Genomic DNA, 20,565 nt, shown 5'->3' with positions numbered 1-20,565 from the left:
CGACAAAGGACAGCAAACTCAAATAGGAAGGTATCAGGGTCTTCAGTGGTCAATCCATGGAAGTGAGGTAAGGTGGAGAAACTTATGTTTTTCATTTTCATGTCTCCATTGGTCTCTCGGATGGGGAAGGCACCTTCTAGTCTCTCATCATCCTCTCTACCATTTTTGTTTTCAGCCATGGTCTCAAAAGGAATATTTTCTTGCTCTTCTTCTGTTATAGGATCTTCGTATATCTCAGGAGGTTCACCTATAGGTTCTTCTGGATCACTGCCACCAAAGAAGAGAGAAGGGTGACTTAGTGATGTGGTGGGGGTGTTGGGTAGGAATTTTTCGGTATTGTCTCTGTTCCTACGAGGCATGAAATGACAAGATTTATGCTGGGCTTTTATTTATTTTTTCTCTGCTTGTACCTGCAAAACTGAAATAGATTGAATGGCAACTAACTAAAATCTATCTTGCTGAAATGAAAACGCGGAATTGAAATGAAAGCATGAAAGGACTAATCTATTTTGCTGAAATGAAATTGCAAGAATGAAATGCTAGGCTACACTTGCAGAATTGAAATTGCTGAAGTGAAATGCTAATCTACGCTTGCAGAATTGAAATGCTAATCTATGAAAGCAGGAAATGTCTACTCTACTTTTGTGGAATTGGAATTGCAGAATGGAAATGAATTAAACTACTTAGCAGAAGGTTGTAGTAGAAAATAGAAGAAAAGTAGCAATCACAAATACTCTGACGCATCCCCGGAAATGGCGCCAAAAAAATGGTGGGCTCCAGTATTGCAGCAATAATGCTACAACTCCTAGGACTCCCTTCTTTACTCTTATCAACCCGGTAGTTCGTAACAAACTTAGAAGTGACGGTGCTGTATGCACAAGTACTAGCTCTTGCCGCAGCTGTCACTTGGTCAGCTGGCACAAGTCCGCTAGGAGCTTAAGCCAACTTCTATGAGCTCTGAGAAGAAGCTTTTTAGCTGATGGATGGAAGCTAACTCAAGGGAAGCTATTCTGCTAGCGAAAAGAAACTGAAAAGCTAAAAGGAAATCAAACCCTAACAAACCCTAATTTTACCAGCTAGCCCTACTGATGCAAGAAAGAGGACGCAAGCTACTGGAAGGGATGCCATTAACTTCTAGGAAGGTGAAGTGCACGTGTCTAAGATGCTTCTATAGTAAAATCTGAAGAAAACATCTTTTTTGTATTTTTGGAATAAGTTGTCAAAATTATCATGCATGTGCTTTAACTGTTTTTGGCTATGTAGAGGTGGATGGGCGAGAGGAAATGCTTGCAGGAGGTCAGGAAGGTTTGGAGAGGGCCTAAAGGGTCTCTATCACCCTTCTAGAGAGTTTCACAGGGTTTGGCTATCAAGAGACCGCTTTCGTGAGCTTCTACAGGAAGTTTGCAGGGGTTCTACAGGATGTTCTGGGTTTTCTACAGGATGCTCTATAATTCCTACAAGATGTTTAGAAAGGGGATTTTGGAGGGTTGATGAAGGAATAAAGGTGAAGAAGTGGGTATGGAGGTTAGACAAGGGTGTGAGGAGGTCCAAGACTTGGTGGATGGAGCTAAGGAATGGTCAGGATGGTTGGATTTGTTCAAGGAGGGGTAGAGCGATGTTGTACAGAAATGTGTGAATTAGGGCAAGATGAGCGAAGGTGGCAACCGTGAAGCAAGAATCCGAGTCAGAGGATGGAGCAGGCAGGATTGATGGAGTATGGGCAGATAGAGAAGTGGTACGGGTGCTCTGCAAGTTGTTTCTCCAACTAAACCAACAAAGACTTGGAAAATCAGAGACCTAGTTACGTTAACCTACTCTGATCTAGCTAACAGTAAAGAGAATGAACAGAAGTTTATTTGTAATGAAACCATGTGAAATAAATATGCAACGAAGCAATCAAGAATCTGAACATGTAACCAACTTCTGCAAATAAAAATCGAACACTAATGATTGCATGGCGAAGCAAAGACAATGTTTTTGGTGGCAGCAAGGTCACCTTGATCCCAGCTCCTGATCCCACTGAGGGAGAGGTGAAATCATAGGTGCTTGATGGCCCTTTTTTGAAGCTCTTCCCTTTTATTATCCTATCAAATCAATATGAACATGAAAAGCCTTCTTAACCATCAACTATGATCTAGATAACCAAGCAAGATTCTAATCTACTTAACAGAAATTATTTTGCAAAAATACTAAAAACAAATAACGGTACACAAAGGAGGCCTTGGCACTTGGGTTGGGCCCAACCCCAAGAGCTACAGGCTCCTATAAAAAACTCAGAGCTGATGCCAAATAGAGCTGCTTTTCATTACCCAAAAATAACCATGTCACAAGAAACTTATACAGCAGCAGCTACAAAATGAGCTGGAGAATAACAGCACTCTAGTGCAAAAAAACAACAGTCCAAAAAGTAATCTACGAAGGCTGAAGCCTTCCTATTTATGCACTACGAGGGTCCTAGCAGCACTCCTTAACTCAAGGGGCTCAGCTGTTCAAACTGCCAGTAAACAGTCACTCTTCACAAAGCTGCTCGGCTGCCTTTAGGATTCGTTTTGGTGGCTTGTTGAGCTCCGAGTTTGAGGGTGGAGATTTCGAGGAAGGGCCATTTAATGCACGAGACACCCTTCCTACAAATCCTCACCCCTATTCCTTCATGCTTGGCTATCATCTGGCTCATAATTGCTTGGCCTTGTTCCAAAATTTGTCCAAAAACCTGAAATAACCACGTATTAGCCTTCTTGGTAAAGTGACCACCCTCATTCGTTCAAATAACTTGTCCTGACGATGAACCACACTGGTTGGTTCGAAACGCGTCGACAAATGACATTCCATGTGATTTTCGCCGAAATCTTTCTCTAACATAAACATACTCACAAAACATGCATAAACTATGAAAAATGGTGGATTGATGAAGAATATTAGGCAAAATGAGCCCAATAAGTTATCCATTTTTGGGGCTCATCACAATTTGGTATAAATGGAAAAACGTCTTCATAGTCTCTCAACCATTCAAGAGCTTTGGTATTAGAATTTTCTATCGATGGTGGTCATGCTAGGGTTGTTTCTGCATCTGTTGCTATGAGGGTCTAGAGTCTTGATTCTTGTTCTGGGATGTTGGTCCTTGATTTCTCTAGTTTTTCCGGGGAGGGGAACTGCCAGAATCTAGAAACTCAAATTTTCCTGGGATTTTTTAAATTTAAAAAAAAAAAAAAAATCTAAAGGGCGGTAAGTTGGTTTTCCATTTCTGACTTGACGGGAGTCCTTATCATCACACTTCACACACTCTCTTTGACATCCCCACATGCCCCCTCTTACATGCTAACTTTCTATTTTCGGGCCTATATCATTTCTGGATCCGAAGTACATTCTTTCCTTATCAGGCATTTGTTTTTGGCGGCGTTCTTACTACTTGGTTTGTGAGATCTAGGTTGGTTGAGGGGTGGGAACTGACCTCCCCTCAGCAGGAGGGATGATTCTCATTCATTGTCTGTAGGCTATTTTATTTGTTTGCGGGATGGTACCATACCTGGGCATTGTTCCTTTCAGTCATCAGATATCGGATGGACCCCTTTACATCTGACACCTCAGCCCACGAGGCTTTCATATAAGCCACGGTGGATGCTGAGCCACAGTGAAAAACTATCATGGAGTCGACAAGGAACATGGCCTACCCTCCTCGGTTGATGACCCTAGGAGATGGAGGAGATATGTGGGCAGATGGAGGGCATCAAGTGCATATCATACATGAGGCGCGTAAAAAAGGTGGTGGAAGATGTGGTGGCCAAAAACATCATGCCATCCAAATTACTACTCCAGCTCCTATTCTGTCTTTCAGCCATGACGTCTATTCAACAGAGTAATTATCCTTCAGAAGAGAGCTCTGGTGGGTAAATGGTATTTTCCTGAGATTGAGGAAGCACAGATGCGGAATCAGGTTGCAACTAAATGGAAATCCCTTCTGGGATACATACCTATGGTGGTTAGATTAATGGGCGACTGGTACAGTTACCATTTCCTCAGTGAGGAGGATTTACAAAAATTCTTAGCATTGCCATGGGTAAAAGGACGCAGGTTCCTAGCTTTACACTCCTGGTATGTGGGTTCAATCCTTTAAAGAAAACACCTAAAAATAAGCTCATTTGGGTTAAATTATCAGTAATTCCATTAGAATTCTGAACTAAGTATTCACTGATATCGGCAACGCCATAGGAAAATTCATCTATGTCGACCCCCGTTGTTTGGGGGCTAGGGACAAAAGGGTCGCTTGGGTTCTAATTGAAAAGGATTTATGCAAGGCTTTCCCATACCATATTGATTTAATATGGGAGGATATCAATCTTTGACAACGTCTGGGTTTCTAGGGTATACCCTTCAGATGCCTCATTTTCCATCAAATTGGCCATCTCATGGAAAATTTTCCTAAAGGAAAAGGTGGTTGGTGTTCTTCCTAGGGACGTCACACGGAAAATTACATGAACAGGGAGGAGAGCAGGCCTGATTATTATTACTCTCATTGTGGAAAGGTCACGACTCAAGGTGGTGAACTCTCATGTCCAGGTAACTCTAATCACTTGACTTTGCCTTTTTCTGATCCATCTCCCCATCTTGAAAATAATGTGTCTTTTCCCATTCATGTTCCCACATCCCCCTGGACATCAGAACACTCTGGCTCTCATAATTCTACTGACTCACCCAGACAGTTACAAAATCAGATTTCGTCCACCCCTGTTCCGCCACCCCTGATTTTTGTTTTGTCTTAGAGTCCTCCTTTCGATATTCCCTCCACATCTTACGCCATGTATACACAGGCACGTAATCCTTCCTCCCCTACCACCCACCCTATTTCAACTCCAATTAGGCCCATTTCACTAATTTCTCCTGTTTCCTCACCGAATAACTCGATTGATAGCGACCTAGACCTTTTACTTCAAAGAAAGACACTTGACCTGCACTCCCTCACTATTCACAAACCACCTGGTTCAGCATCCCCTGTCATCAGCCCATCCTCTGCTGGGAACATAATTGTAAGGAGAACCCAAAATAGAGGTAGCAGGAACTTTAGGGGATGCCCTCGACAAACTAATACTACTCTGACAAATTCTCCTTCCCTCATCGATATTCCTATTTCATCCCCCATCTCTCCCCGGGCCCTTAGAGAAAGCATGCCCTCTACAAGACCTAAATGAATTCCATCCTTTCTATGAATATTAGGGGTTTGGGGGCCCTTCCAAAATTCCTCGCCCTCAAGGAGCTCTTCCTCTCTTCCTGTTCTATTATTATACTCATACAAGAAACAATGCACTTGGCTTCTCAGACTATAGATTATTTTTGGAGGATGCTCCCTACATGGTATATGGTGGCTACTGATGCTACTGGAAGATCCGGGGGTTTAGCTGCCCTATGGGATCCTCGATGGGCTAAGATGAAGGATTTTTCCTGTTCTACGGGCATGTTCTTGGCAGGAAATATCAAAGGAATTATGGGGAAGACACACATCCTTAATGTATATGCCCCTTACAGGGATAGGGAGGTTTTCTGGGACAACATGGAAGCATATGGAATTTTGCATTCATTTTCTCTTATATTGGCTGGAGACCTTAATTGCATTACTAGGATCAATGAGTTTTGGGGTCATCCTAGAAGTGTTGATAAGATGGCACAAAAACTCAGAGATATTATATTTGAACACAATCTTGTAGACATCTACCCACCTAAGAATGCACCTACTTGGGATAATGGTAGGAATGGAAACAATTATATAGCTAAGAGACTTGATCATTTTCTATTACATGAACACATTGTGGAAAAGTTGGGAGATGTAAGACCTTGTATTGTCAATAACTACATATCAGACCATCGGCCAATTACTCTCACTTGGAATAGTGTAGATACAAGACTTGGAGTGTCGCTCAAGTTCAACAGGGTTTGGCTGGAAGACACAGAATTTGAATCCCTTTCCATGCCCAATGGTCTGAAGAAAGGGACAAAAATACTAGCCTATCCACCATGGAGGAGATTCTACACAGGCTACGTGCCTTAAAAGAAGTGGTTAAAAAATGGAATGGAAGAATAAGGTAAGTCTGAAACAAGAGTTGACATAAATATAAAAAGCCCTAAGGCCACTACATAATCTTATGGCCACACACTCCTCATCTGCCGAAGTACGGGAACAAATCCATATTCTCGAGATGAAGAAAAAGAATATAATCCAGCTAGACCACATGGCACTTAAAGACCAGAGCAATTTAGATTCGGGAAGGGGACAAAAACGCAGAGTTCTTCCACCGATATGCCAACCAAAAAAGCAAACTGAACACCATTTGGGAGATAGCATATGATGTTGGAAACTGCTATAGTACTCAACCGGAAATCACAGCTCTTGCAGTCACTCATCTTGAACATGCCTATAGAAGAATGGATTTTGTTGGCGAGGAGACACAAGTATGGGTGATAAGTGAATACCCTACGATGTTTGAAGAGGATGTGAATCAGGAGCTGTATAAATCTGTCATGGTGGAGGAACTAACCCAGGTCTTGAAATCGATGAAAGGTGATAAAAGCCCAAGACCAAACGGATGGACAATTGAATTCTTTGTTCATTTCCTTGACATTTTTCAGGCGGACCTACTAAGAATGGTAGAATAATCCAGAATCAAGGGAACTATACATCCTCATATAAATTCTACTTTCATTGCATCATACCTAAGAAGGCAACATCAGCCACCTTTATTGATTATCATCCAATTTCTCTTTAAAATTGTATTTATAAGATTATATCTAAGACAATCACCACAAGGATAAAGGAATCATTATCAAAATACATTTCCCCGAAGCAATATGGTTTTCTCAACAATAGACAAATACATGATGTTGTGGCCATTGCTCAGGAGTGCATGCGCACTATTCAGACAAAAAAGATGAATTCTGCAGTTATGACGTTGTGCTAATTAATGGTTATCCATCTTGTTTCTTTGGAGCTAGGGGGGACTCAGACAAGGATGCTCTCTATATCCCCTCCTGTTCATTCTTCCCATGGACGCTCTAAGCTTACATATCAAAAAAGCAGCGATTACAGGCCAGTTTGATGCTTTAAAAATTAGCAGTCAAATTTCAATCTCACAAAGCTTCTTTGTAGACGATATCCTGTTGATGGGAATGATCAACATATTCAAATGGCACACTCTTTCCCAAATTTTCAAGAATTTTGGAAGAGCCACTGATGAATGAGCTTAAATCCTCCATCCTATATGGATCTTGTAATTTGGAAGACATCTTATATATTCAGAGGAATTTCGAGGTGAGAGCGGATCCTCTGGATATGAGCATGAAATACTTAGGATATCACCTAAAGCCAGGAAAATACAAAAACATAGATTGGATGTGGCTTGTGGATAGATTCCACATGAGAATCAAGGGTTGGGAACACCGATGCCTATCTCTGGGAGGTCGTATCACCCTCACTCAGTTGGTGCTCACGCAATTGGGAGTCTATTGGGCTCACCTATTTCGAATCCTGCAGCTTATTTTAAACTCTCTCAATCGTATAATGGCACAATACATTTGGTCTGGGGCAAGAGAAAGTTTCAAATATCATCTGGTCAAACCAAAGAAGATCACCAGACCAAAAAGGCTTGAAGGATGGGGAGTGTTAAATGTCAGGCGTTTTGGTTGGGCGTTGTTGCTTAAATCATTATGGAGGGGTATTTTCAGTGAAGCCATTTGGGGTAAGATAATTCACTTTAAATACCTTAAGAATAAGGACTTTACTTTCTGGATGAGACGGGGATCTATTGGAAAAAAAAATGGATCAAAGATCTGGTGCAGTTTCAACAAGTTAAAGGAAATATTCTTACAGAACACATCCTGACATTTCAGCATAGGACACAGGATTATTTTGGGGAAAGATCATATTCTAGGCACGAGCACTGATTCTCTTATTTCAGCAGAGTTAATAAATTGCCTCAATAGCAAAGGCATCTTTGTCTGGAACCAAGTCATCTGAGAGCGGATTGGTACCATACCAATTTGGATGGAGCCCAATCAATTGGACCTCATAGGGCAGCTTGAACAGGAATGGATCCAAATCATTAATTCGTTGAAGAGCGTTGAAGTTTGTTATGACTGCAGGGGAGACCGAATTACATGGACCAGGAAAAAAAAGGAATCTGGGGAGATAGAAGTAGCAGACTGCTATTTCAATATATGCATGAAAGAACTACAGATCTCTGATAGGTGTTGGTTCTATAAATTCTGGCATACAAACCTTCCTATAAAGATAACCATGTTCCTGTGGCTGACATGGCAGAATAAGAACCTTACATGGGACAATTTACAAAAGAGAAATCGACATGGCCCGGGGATATGCTACCTATGTAGGAATGAAGGCAAGGATAACAGACATTTATTTCTACAATGCCCAAGTTATGTTAGTATTTGGAAGCATTTCACTACTATTATGAAGATACCATATATCCAGTTCAATACTATAAATGATTTCTTAAAATGGTGGAGTACACAATGCACCAGATGGAGGACGCTCTCTCTTGCAGTCTTTTGGGAAATTTGGAAATGGTGCAATCAATTTTTCTTTGGAAGTGAAAAGTGGAGAGAAGATATGATTTGTGACTACATAGATCGATGGATCAATTTTGGTCAAGAAAATGGAACCGCGTAGAAGAACAAGGAAGACAAGGGGATGGCTCCTGGTGACACTTACCCAGCAGGTTTTTTTGATGGGGCTTCACAAGGAGGGAGATGCGGATGTGGTATCTGGATAAAATATTCTGAAGATCAAGATTTTTGCATGCACTAGTATGCGGGAGAGGGATCGAGTATGAAAGCAAAAGCTATTGCTTTGTGGCGGTTACTATGGTTTACTAAATTCATGGATATCCCACAAATACACATCTATGGAGATTCCCGACGTATTAAAGACCATATCTTGGGGAAGAACAATATACAGCATAACTCCCTTCAAGGTTGGTTAAGTCGAATAGAAAGGTTATGGACCACACTCTAGCATTCCACCATACAACATATCAGCCGAGACTACAACAAAAATGTAGACAGGATGTCAAAGAAGGGGTTGTTGGATACACTAGATGGAATGCATATTCAGATAAAAATGATGACAAGGATGATAGAAGCAGGAAGTATTCACATGCCTGGGTAGAGCACTTCACATTTTGTCTCCTGAGCAATGGACCAGTACAGATAAGTATTTTCTAACATACTTTTTGATCTACTTTTTGTATATGGTTTATATGTAAATAAAGACACAATGATGATTATTGTAAATGGAGATAATATTAGAAGACAATGGTAGAAAATGAGGAGAATTCTAGTATATTCAGAGACACTATTGTTAGAAAATTATATATTACGGAGCAATGGAACACATAAAATATTGCAGAATATAAACATAGAAAACACGTAAAACAAGAGACACACAGATATATGTGGTTCACCTAGTTTGGGCTACGTCCACGGAGAAACAACCAGTCCTTCCTTTTATATTATCCAGCAAACTGAAGAGATACAACCTACAACAGATCCGTTGTAACACCCTCTTCACTCTCAATCTCCTCTCTCTTTCTCACTCAGAATATAGATCTACATAGATGCAATACAATTCCCTCATATATAGTGAGGGGTTGCCTTCTAGGGCAAAAAATCCTAAATTAAACATAACTTCTACCGTCAGATCTCCGCCTAATGAATGGCCCAGATTGACTAGAAATTACTATACTTTTACAAGGCAATTTTACATCTATTCTTAGCTTCGGGGGCGCTGCCCCCAAAACCCCCCGCTAGGGGGGGGGGCTCCCCAAAAGTCGCAGCCGCCCCCCCCCTTGGACCCCCCTACGGCGAATATTTTACGGGCAGTGTTGCCGCCCCATTTCGAACTGGGGTCCAATGCAACGATACCTTTGAATACAGAAGATAATCAGGCTCCAAACCCAACAATCTCCCACTTGGATAATGATTATAGCAACTCCACCACTACTTCATTTGCTGGACAATGACTCCTCTTTGGACCTGGTTGTTTCTCATCTTCTTCATCATACTTGAAGACCAATTGAAACTGAGAATATTCTCAGTTTCTCCCTGGTTACAACTTTTGTTAGCATATCTGCAGGATTCTGGCTAGTGTGTATTTTTTCCAGCTTCAACTCTCCATCTTCCAACATTGATCGTATGAAATGGTACTTGAGTTGTATGTGTTTAGTCCTAGAATGAAATGTTGAGTTTTTTGCAAGATGAATGGCACTTTGGCTATCACTGTATAACGTGCCCATATCATGCTCCTTACCCAATTCATCCATAAACCTTTGTAACCAAATCATTTCTTTACTAGCCTCTGTAGCAGCAACATACTCTGCTTCTGTTGTTGAAAGTGCAAAAACACTTTGGATTTTTGAAGCCCAACTGACAGTTGTTCCACCCACAGTAAATACATATCTTGTAGTGCTCCTCATGTTATCTCTGTCACCTGCCATATATGCATCAACATATCCCTGTAGAGAAATGTTTTAACCACCAAAGCATAATGCTTGATTTGTGGTACCTTTCAAATATCTAAGAATCCATTTCACTACCATCCAATGTTCCTTTCCTAGATTATTCATCTACCTGCTTACAACTCCCCCTGCATGTGCAATATCAGGCCTTGTGCAGACCATTGCATACATTAAGCTTCCAACTGCTGATGCATATGGAACTTTAGACATATAATCCATGTCTTCTTTGGTCTTTGGGCACATTTCCTTACTAAGTTTAAAAGGTGTACTAACTAGTTTTGCATTGTGCAAATTAAATCTTTTCAACACCTTTGTATGTACTCATTCTGAGACAATGTTAGTTTGCGATTTTTCCTGTCTCTAGTTATTCTCATTCCAAGGATTTGTTTTGCAGCTCCCAAATCCTTCATTGCAAATGAATTTATCAATTTTCTTTTGAGCACATTTATTTCCTGCATGTTAGACCCTGCAACAAGTATGTCATATACATACAATAACAATATAATATAGCTGCCATCATTTTGATTTTTCAGATAAACACAATGATCAGAGTGACATCTAGTATAACCTTGTTCAGACATAAACTTGTCAAATTTTAGGTACCACTACCTTCGAGTCTGTTTTAAACCATACAAGCTCTTCTTCAACCTGCACACTAGTTTCCCCTTCCCTTTTACCTCATATCCTTGTGGCTACTGCATATATATCTCTTCCTCCAAATCCCCATGGAGAAAGGTTGTCTTTACATCTAACTGCTCAAGATGCAAATCTTCAACTACTACTAGACTTAGAATAGTTCTGATTAGTCATTTTAACAACAGGAGAAAATATTTCATCAAAATCAATACCTTTCTTCTGTGCAAACCCCTTCACCACAAGTCTAGCTTTGTACCTTTGTTTTCCTCCATCTTCTTCCTTCAACCTGTAAACCCATTTATTCTGCAATGTAGTTTTACCTGCAGGCAACCTGACTAAGTCCCAAGTCTGGTTATGCATTAAAGAGTCCATCTCTTCTTCCATGGCTAGCTCCCAATTCTTCCTGCTTTCAACCTGCATTGCTTCTTCATAACATTCAGGTTCACCAGAATCAGTCAACAATAAATAATATAATGAAGGAGAGCATTGTTCAAGGGGTCTAATTATCCTGGTAGATCTTCTAACACCACTTTCAGGTGTTTGGGGTGGTTGTTGTTGTTGTGGTTGTTGATTATTATTATTTTCAGGCACCTTTACTTTTTCAGTGATCTCATCAAGAACTGCGTATTCCTTGTTTTCTTTTTCCTGTTTATTTTCCTGCAATTGATTCTTATACAAGAATTTTTCATTGAATATTACATTTCTGCTCCTAATGATTTTGTGATTTTCATAATCATATAAGCGATAACCAAAATCATTAACACCATATCCAATAAAGGTACATTTCTTTGATTTTGCCTCAAGCTTTGCTCTATTTTCTTTATTAATATGGAAAAAGGCCTCACAACCAAAAGGCTTTAAAAATGAGTAATTTACCTTTTTACCTATCCATGCTTCCTCTGGAACACCACCATCCAAGGAACTTGAAGGCCCTTTGTTTATTAGATAAATAGCAATATCTACAACATCTACCCAAAATTGTAAAGGAAATCCTACATGCAATCTCATGCACCTTGCACACTCCATGATTGTTCTGTTCATCCTTTCTGACATACCATTTTCTTGTGGTGTTCTTGGAACTGTCTTCTCTCTGTGAATTCCATGCTCTGAACAGTACCTATCAAACTCGTTGTTGCAATATTCACCTCCATTGTCTGATCTGAGACACTTCAATTTCTTTCCTATCTCAATCTCAACCAAAGCTTTCCATTTCTTGAAAGTATCAAATACATCAGATTTATCTTAATACAATAAATCCAAGTTTTTCTAGTTGCATCATCAATAAAAGTAACATAATAACAAGAGCCACCGAGAGATGATACCTGAGCAGGTCCCCATACATTTGTATTCACAAGCTCTAATTTTTCGCTCTTCTTTTCTTTCCCAACTCTGAGAAATTTGACTCTCTTCTGTTTTTCATAAATGCAATTCTCACAAAAGTCCAAATCAACATTCTTCAAACCCGACAACAAATTCCTTGAGTGAAGGATCTTCATCCCCTTCTCACTCATGTGTCCGAGTCTATGATGCCATAATGTTGCATCTACTCCTTTGGAAGTTAAAGCATTAACAGAGTTAGAAATACCATTGCATAAATACAATGTACTAACCTTTTCGCCTTTTTTATTACCAAGGCTCCTTTGGTGACTTTCCAAGCTTTATCTGTGAAAATTGTCACACAACCTTCACCGCTTAACTGCCCTGTTGAAATCAGATTTTTCTTCAGATCTGGAACATGTCTTACCTCCTTTAGTAGCCTTTGGTTTCCATTCTGTTGTTTTACAAGAACCTTACCCATTCCAACAATTTTACAGGGTCTATCATCACCCAAATGGACTTGTCCAAAATCTCCTTGAACATAGTAATGAAAATATTTCTTATCAGGTGTGGCATGGAATGAGGCCCCTAAATCACCACCCAGGAATCAATAATATTTTCAAAAGAAAGAATCAAAGCATATTGTAACACCTCACCTATCACATTTGCTTCATGATTGTTTTCTTGTTGTGCATCTCCTTCTTTTCCCTTCCAAGATCTACAATCTTTCTTTAGGTGTCCTTTCTTTCTGCATTTCCAGTAGACTATCCCCAATCTAGACTTGGATCTGCCTTTCCTTGATTTACTGCGATATCCTGAGCTCTTTCCTCTTTCCATTTTTCTTCCCCTAGACTCTGCACTCAAAGCATTACCCGATGTCTCACCGGAGCTTTTCCGTCGCATTTCCTCGCTAAGGATAGCACCGACAACATCATCAAACTTTAAAGTACTAGATCCAGAAACAGAGTTACTAATGGCCATTACTAAACCATTCCAACTTTCTGGCAATGAGCACAAGAATAACAGAGCTCTAACTTCATCATCAAATTTTACCCCTACAGAACTTAACTGACTTGTAACAGTGTTAAAATCATTTAAATGGTCTGCAACAGATCCACCTTCCAACATCTTCATATTAAATAACCGTTTCATGAGAAATACCTTGTTTGAGGCCGAGGGTTTTTCATATAGTTTCACCAACGCCTTAATCAAACCCTCTGTCATTGTTTCCTTCGAAATGTTGAAGGCGACCAACACTGCGAGGCACAACCGTACTGTTCCGAGTGCCTTTCTATCGAGAAGGTTCCATTCTTCATCTGTCATACCCATCGGCATCTTTGTTTTTCTGCCCAATGGTAGGTACATATCTTTCTGATATAGATAATCTTCCATCTACATCTTCCACAACAAGAAGTTTTGGCCGTTAAATTTCTCGACCCTAAACTTACCATCTTCCGCCATTGCTCCCACTCGAGCGAGGAACCCTTCTTTCCTGCGAGTTTATCAGCCAAATCGACCTTCGGCTCTGATACTAGTTGTTAGAAAATTATATATTACGGAGCAATGGAACACATAAAATATTGCAGAAATATAAACACAGAAAACACATAAAACAAGAGAGACACAGATATACATGGTTCACCCAGTTTGGGCTACGTCCATGGAGAAACAACTAGTCCTTCCTTTTATATTATCTAGGAAACTGAAGAGATACAACCTACAGCAGATCCGTTGTAACACCCTCTTTGCTCTCAATCTCCTCTCTCTTTCTCACTCAAAATATAGATCTACATAGACACAATACAATTCCCTCATATATAGTGAAGGGTTGCCTTCTAGGGCAAAAAACCCTAAATTAAACATAACTTCTACCGTCAGATCTCCGCCTAATGAACGACCCAAATTGACTAGAAATTACTATACTTTTACAAGGCAATTTTACATATATTCTTAGCTTCGGGGGCGCTGCTCCCGAAACCCCCCGCCAGGGGAGGGTTCTACAAAGGTCGCAGCCGCCCTCCCCTGGACCCCCCCTGCAGTGAATATTTTATGGGCGGCGTTACAATGTGGTGATACCTTTGAATACAAAAGATAATCAGGCTCCACACCCAACAACAATTTTGTCAATATATGGATTGGGAGATGTTGTAAAGAAAAAATAAATAAATAAACAAATAAAAAAAACTTATCCTATCTGGAAGTTATGGAAGCGTCAGGTGACCCACACCCTGTTGAAGGTCATTTACAGACCTCAATTCCTACACAGGATTGTCTTGGTCCAAGCCAGGGCATTATCTAGTGAAGGTGCATGGCATGTTGAGGAACAACTCGAATCAAGTCATGAAAAGGAGGTTGCAAGTCCATTCTCAAGTCTGGAAATAAGGTCTTAAGATGATTCTGAGGATTTATATACACCTCTTGAGCTTTCACATGAATTTTCTACTTTGGATGGGGAAGTTGGCAAAAGATTGACACATATGAACTATGTGCCTCATATTGTTAGGATTAATGGAGACATTCCTACAATGGATTAAGCAACCATAGACCATCAAAGGTTATTAGACAGGTTAACGTGCTATGATTTAAGGGAATTTAAATTCATGGAGATGGAAACTTCCAGTTTCGCACCCTTTCTGATTAGTTTTATCGAACTCCTGAGCATCATGAGTTTGTTAGGCGATAGGTTGTTAATCAGTTAAAAATTTGAATCAGAGTTGTATGAAGGATATGAACCTATGGCACATGATGGGCAATCTAAAAGAAAATTATTAGCGAGAGTGGTGAATGGGGCAAGAACATTACTTTGTAGGCTATTTTAGATTGTAATGGAGTTAGAATATGTGTGGTGACATCCTTCACAGATACTTGCTTCATTGAAATTCTACCCAAATTTCAACATTCAAAATGAGTGATAGTCTTGAGTTTGTGGACAAGATTATGGCGAGAGATGTCGATCGGTTGGGTTATGAAAATGGAATATTATTTTATCTTTTGGTACCTAAAAACAAATGGTTTCATTTCAGTCATTGGAGGGTCATTGCGCTTAAAGTCTTTCTGAAGCACTGTTATTTATCCCATATTCACATCTTTGTATATTCAGTCAAAGAGCACGGGCCACCTAGGTATGAAGTTATGTTTGGACATAATCGCTACTAATCTAAGGTCGCCATATCACATCCCACGGCTTCAGCATATAACTAGAATATGCGACCCAACCTGCGTTGCGACCTCGCGAGCCTACACAAGTCGCAAAGTCACACTTGGAAGCTCCTCATCTAGCCTGAACATGTGATCATGTGTATAATGCAATTGTGTGAACTTTCCCATGGTTGTCAAGTGGATGAATCACATTTGGAAAAATCGATGGCTAATGTAACCCATCATCTTCATCGATTGCGCGACTACTCATGATATGGGCATCGATGTTCATTTTGGAAGTGGGCCACATGAATTCAATATAAAGGGGAGACATTCTTCACAACCACGTGAGGTAATAGGTTTATACATGGTGCATTCCAGCATTATGAAAAGTTGTCTAATATCGAGCATGTTGCTGTCAACACTCAGGGTATTAAGTCATAGGAATTGGGTGAGTTTTGGTACTCTTCCAAGAGATTGGACATTAGAGTGCATGAGATATTTTTGTTTGTGTTAATCCATGAAGGGACCTCCTGTTAATTGTGCAAATAAAGCGATGGTGATTACCTCAAACAGTGTCACGAGGGACTCATGACGCTATGTAAGAAGGGATTCATTCATGGTATTCAAGTGCACACATGAAGCGTGTAGTAGTAATTCCCATGGCTATTGTGAGCATCAACAATATTAACAAATCTTTCGCCTTACCTTACGATTCGCACTCAACATCAGCTGTATTAAAGAGAATTAAACATGAGAGTGAAATAACGCTCTTTTGGTGTGATGGAGGCTGGTATAATGTAAATTATGTAAAGTTTTTTTGATTTTTTTCCATAGAGAATACCACGTGGGATGCGACTTTCACTGCCACAATAAACCTTTAATTTCATATCGTAATATTATCACTCATCTAAAGGCAAGACCAGATTTGTAGGATGAGACTATGACCTAGTTGCATCCGCTCTTTTGAGGACGCAGGTCCCGTTCTCATTCCCCAATGTTGCAACAGGATAATTTTAGTTGCGCTACTCTTAACAGATGCCACCTGAACCACTGGTTGAAGCTGCAACTGGGTCACAAATCACAATGGAAAATATGATTAACCTTTCCTTGTGAACTTTCCAATGCGAGGTTCAACCTACATATGCATGCAAGAATGTGACCGACTTTTGTTGTGGTTTGATTATTTTGCTGGCATTGGAGAATCTACGGTTGATTGGTGATGGATTTAAGATAAAATTTCAACGCATATTGATTCATACAAGAGAATATTTAAATGGTTTATTGATGATATTAATAATCTTTACGCATGAATAATGATAGTGGCACCCTCTTTGGTCTCTATCTATGACATGTTTTTCTACAGCTTGATGTGAGTTAATACCAACCAAATAGAAGAGGATAGTGAATCCTTTGTTCGATGCTTGGTCCATGTCAATTTGTGCCAAGAATTCCCTGACTTTGGCTCTGCTAATTGATTACACATAAAGTTGTGATAGAACATGCCAATCTAACAATATAGTGTGTAGCAAGTATAGCCATGACTTGCAAAAGGATACCAATCATGCAACAATGTTGAAGGAAATGAGAACGATCGTACCACCAACTGGATTAAGCAATTTGAATATTATTATTAGGTTTCATGAATCAGTCTTATCAGCAGTAAGTGTTTCTTGTTTTATTAAAATATACAAAATATATTTTCCTAATTAATCTTAATATTTTTTGTAGATTAGCACAGTGATCATTTATGTCTAGGGATTTGAGGATGCTTGAACCAAAGCAGTGGTGATCGTAGAATACACAAATCAATGCCAAGGTTGAAGTCTTGAAGGAAAAACCAGTGATGTCATGATGAGGGATTATATAAGGTACAAACATTCAACATGATCAATGAACATCACCACGTTGTCCATCAGTTCGTGCAAATTTCCACCTCATTGCAGAATTAGTGATAAGCATTAGGGTTTCAACAACCGTCTGTATTCTTCTCGCAACACCTCTTCTATCGATATGTAAATGTTCTCATCATGGTGTCAACAACTATGCTGAGACTGATTTGAGCATATAAGAAACATTAGGCATGAGAGAATAGTGGGGGGGGAGGTCAAGAGTCATGAGGGTAGGTGAAAGGACACAGGGCGTAGCTGAAATGTCACCCTTATCAATTCTATAAAGAGACCCTCATTCCTCATTAAAGGGGGGCTTTAGCACTTGAGTTTAGGCAAGGATTAGATAGTTGATTTGTGCTTGAGAGCTAGAGTCACTCAGCTCTTGGAAGCTAGTAGAGTGAGCTACAATGAGGTTAGGGTTTTGCATTGGGAAATAATATGAGCAGCCCATGTTCCATTGTTGAGCTTTGACAAATTGCAAGATATGTACTTGAATTTGCAGCAACATTATTAATATTTTCTTCATGTTTGGAACTGATTCCCATGCTTACTCATGGTGGTTGTATTGGCTCTGGTATTTTCATTGTTCTTGTATGTGTTTTTTCATATACGCAATATGTTATGGACTGATTCATAGTTGGTGCATGTATGTTTTCTTTCAAATTTGTGCTTACTTATTTCTCGCCGTGTCGGTGATCTATTGTGAACTAATTTTCAATTAACCTCTGGCATGTTCTTGTTCAATGTATGTATGATTAGGTTTTGGCTCACTGATCCTTCTTATGGCACACTTCTTCTTATTGTTGTTGTAACTTGCTTCTACATCTTTCTATAGTTTGTTAATCTTGGGCTGGATTTGTTTCATTTTTGGGCATTTCATTATTGTCTTCGCTCTGACACCATTTCATTTGAAAACCAAGAGTGCAAACATTCATAGTGGCATTCGGGCCCACATATCAGATGGGGATCATATCCCAAATAGTGTGAGGTCTAGTTGGGACCTTACACCAGGGAGATCCCCTAGCTGTTGGTGGAACATTCCATCCCATCAAGTGGTCCTTTTATAATAATAATAATTAAATTAAATTAAATTTTCTTCCAGTCGGCCTTTTTTTATTATTTTCAATTTGAGATTTATCCATTCCCTTCTTGGTCATATTTCTTCATCTTCAATTTTTTCTCTTGAAGATGAACCACACAAGCAGGTTCGAAACGTCAATATTTTCTAATTCTGATGCGATGAATCCTGAAACTAATATTCAATTGATTTATGTTTGAGATAGACAACATGAAACAGTTAAAACATTAAAAAATACCTTGGATTTTTGGTGTTTTTATTTGAATTCCTTCCTCGTTCACCAAAAATGTGCATGGAATTGTCCCCGTGTTGATAACCCATGATGATCTAGGAAATGAGCCCATAGTGTCAAACCTCCAGATCCTAGTTGTGTGTTTGCCTTAGGGGAGCATGTACTCATGGATCCTAGAAAAAGGTGTGGACCCAATATGGCTACTAGGACTATCACCACTCGAAGGTGGAGAAGTGAATAGCCTCACAAGTATATGTTGGCTCATTGTGGTTGGATGGCATGGTGCCTTTGTCAAAAAATCCTATATAAGAAAGAAAAAAAAATTTGCTAGATAATGTAAAATTTAAAAAACAAACTTTCATAATTAAACTTATGACAAAAAAATCACTTTAAAATATGTTTATTACCTGATATCTCTAAAGATCTTGCCTCGATTTGTTGATCCTATATTTAATCTCAGGAGTTTAATCTCTAATATGAATCAAACGAACAATTTCTTTGTTTTTTTACCACAAGCTTATTTATTGTTACAATTGGGTCATGGGAATTGAATAACTCCTCATCAACCCAACCATCGTCGTCGTGGACCTTGGACCACATATTTCAACAAAAGAAAATTTATTTCAAATATTTAAGCAAATAATCAATTTCACATTAAATATAAATTGAAATTGCTAATCGTTTACCTGTTCTAACTGTGTTAGCATTTTTCCATGATTAACCTGCCACATTATCATATAATTTTTGGCATAATAAATCAAATGAAGACCAAATTTAGACTATGGTTAATTGGATAATATATACACATTCTTATAAAAAAGTTAGCCATGGATTCATTTATTTACCCTCAAAAATGCAAAATGACAATAGATATAACTTTTTGATAACTCAGCCATATGATGTTCATAGGCCATGAAATTTTGATAGCAGGTAGATGAAAATCACATCCAAACACCCACCAATATTCAACATCAAATTCATTAGTTTTATCTCCAAACGGGTGAAAATCAAATAGGACTATTGTCAAAAAAACAGGGGATATTGTCTTGGAATGCCTGATTGAAAACCATTTTTATCTCTCCCAAGGAAAACCGAACCAATTGGAGGAGGAATGTGAATGGCCACCAATTCCAGAATATAAAGAGGTAATTTAACGGTAAACCATGGAACTAGTTCTTTCATAATCCCAACATTGCCACCTTATTCTTAGCAATAACAAAAGCACAACAAGTATTTCTCATTTATGATACTTATTTTAGCCTATTTTAGATCATATTTGTGCTACTTACTTTCCTGATTGTATGGTATGCATATGTATCATTTTTCATTATGAAAAAAAAAATGATGAAAACTCTTTGGGGGTGCCATTAGACCATGAGATGTTAGAAAAATAATGTTCTAGTTGTAATTTCCTGGCAAAAATATAAAAGGTAAAAAATATTAGAAACAAATTCCAAAGTTAAAACCCCTTTTGGGACTTTAAACATGGATTAAAAGATTTAGATTTTTGAGAATCTATATTGTATTTCCTCAATATGGATGATTCTACTCTACTCTAGTAGTTCAAAGTTTCATTCTAGAGACATATAACTTATTGAATATGGTGATATTTTCTGCAATTATAATATTGATGATTTTATCACCAATAGAGGATTTACATAGGACGTTATTTATGAAAAAAAGAAAGGCTAGTTTAAAACTTATAAAATGTGGCTCAACGATGCACATAATATTAAATAATCATCGCATCTAAAA

At 39.0% G+C, this 20,565-nt stretch overlaps 1 pseudogene; it reads left to right on the top strand.

Moving 5' to 3' along the window:
* The first annotated feature begins 6,411 nt into the window (after window positions 1–6,411).
* LOC149168267 (OVARIAN TUMOR DOMAIN-containing deubiquitinating enzyme 12 pseudogene) lies at window positions 6,412–19,119 on the top strand (annotated as a pseudogene).
* The last annotated feature ends 1,446 nt before the right edge of the window (window positions 19,120–20,565 follow it).

This window comes from Pinus tabuliformis, chromosome 4_2 (genome assembly GCF_031772625.1).
Source record: "Pinus tabuliformis cultivar Carrire ecotype Pingquan chromosome 4_2, CPIR1, whole genome shotgun sequence".
NCBI classification, from domain to species: Eukaryota; Viridiplantae; Streptophyta; class Pinopsida; order Pinales; family Pinaceae; genus Pinus; species Pinus tabuliformis.
The sequence above is the reverse complement of the archived record's forward strand: the minus strand, read 5'-3'. Positions and strand labels throughout refer to the sequence as shown.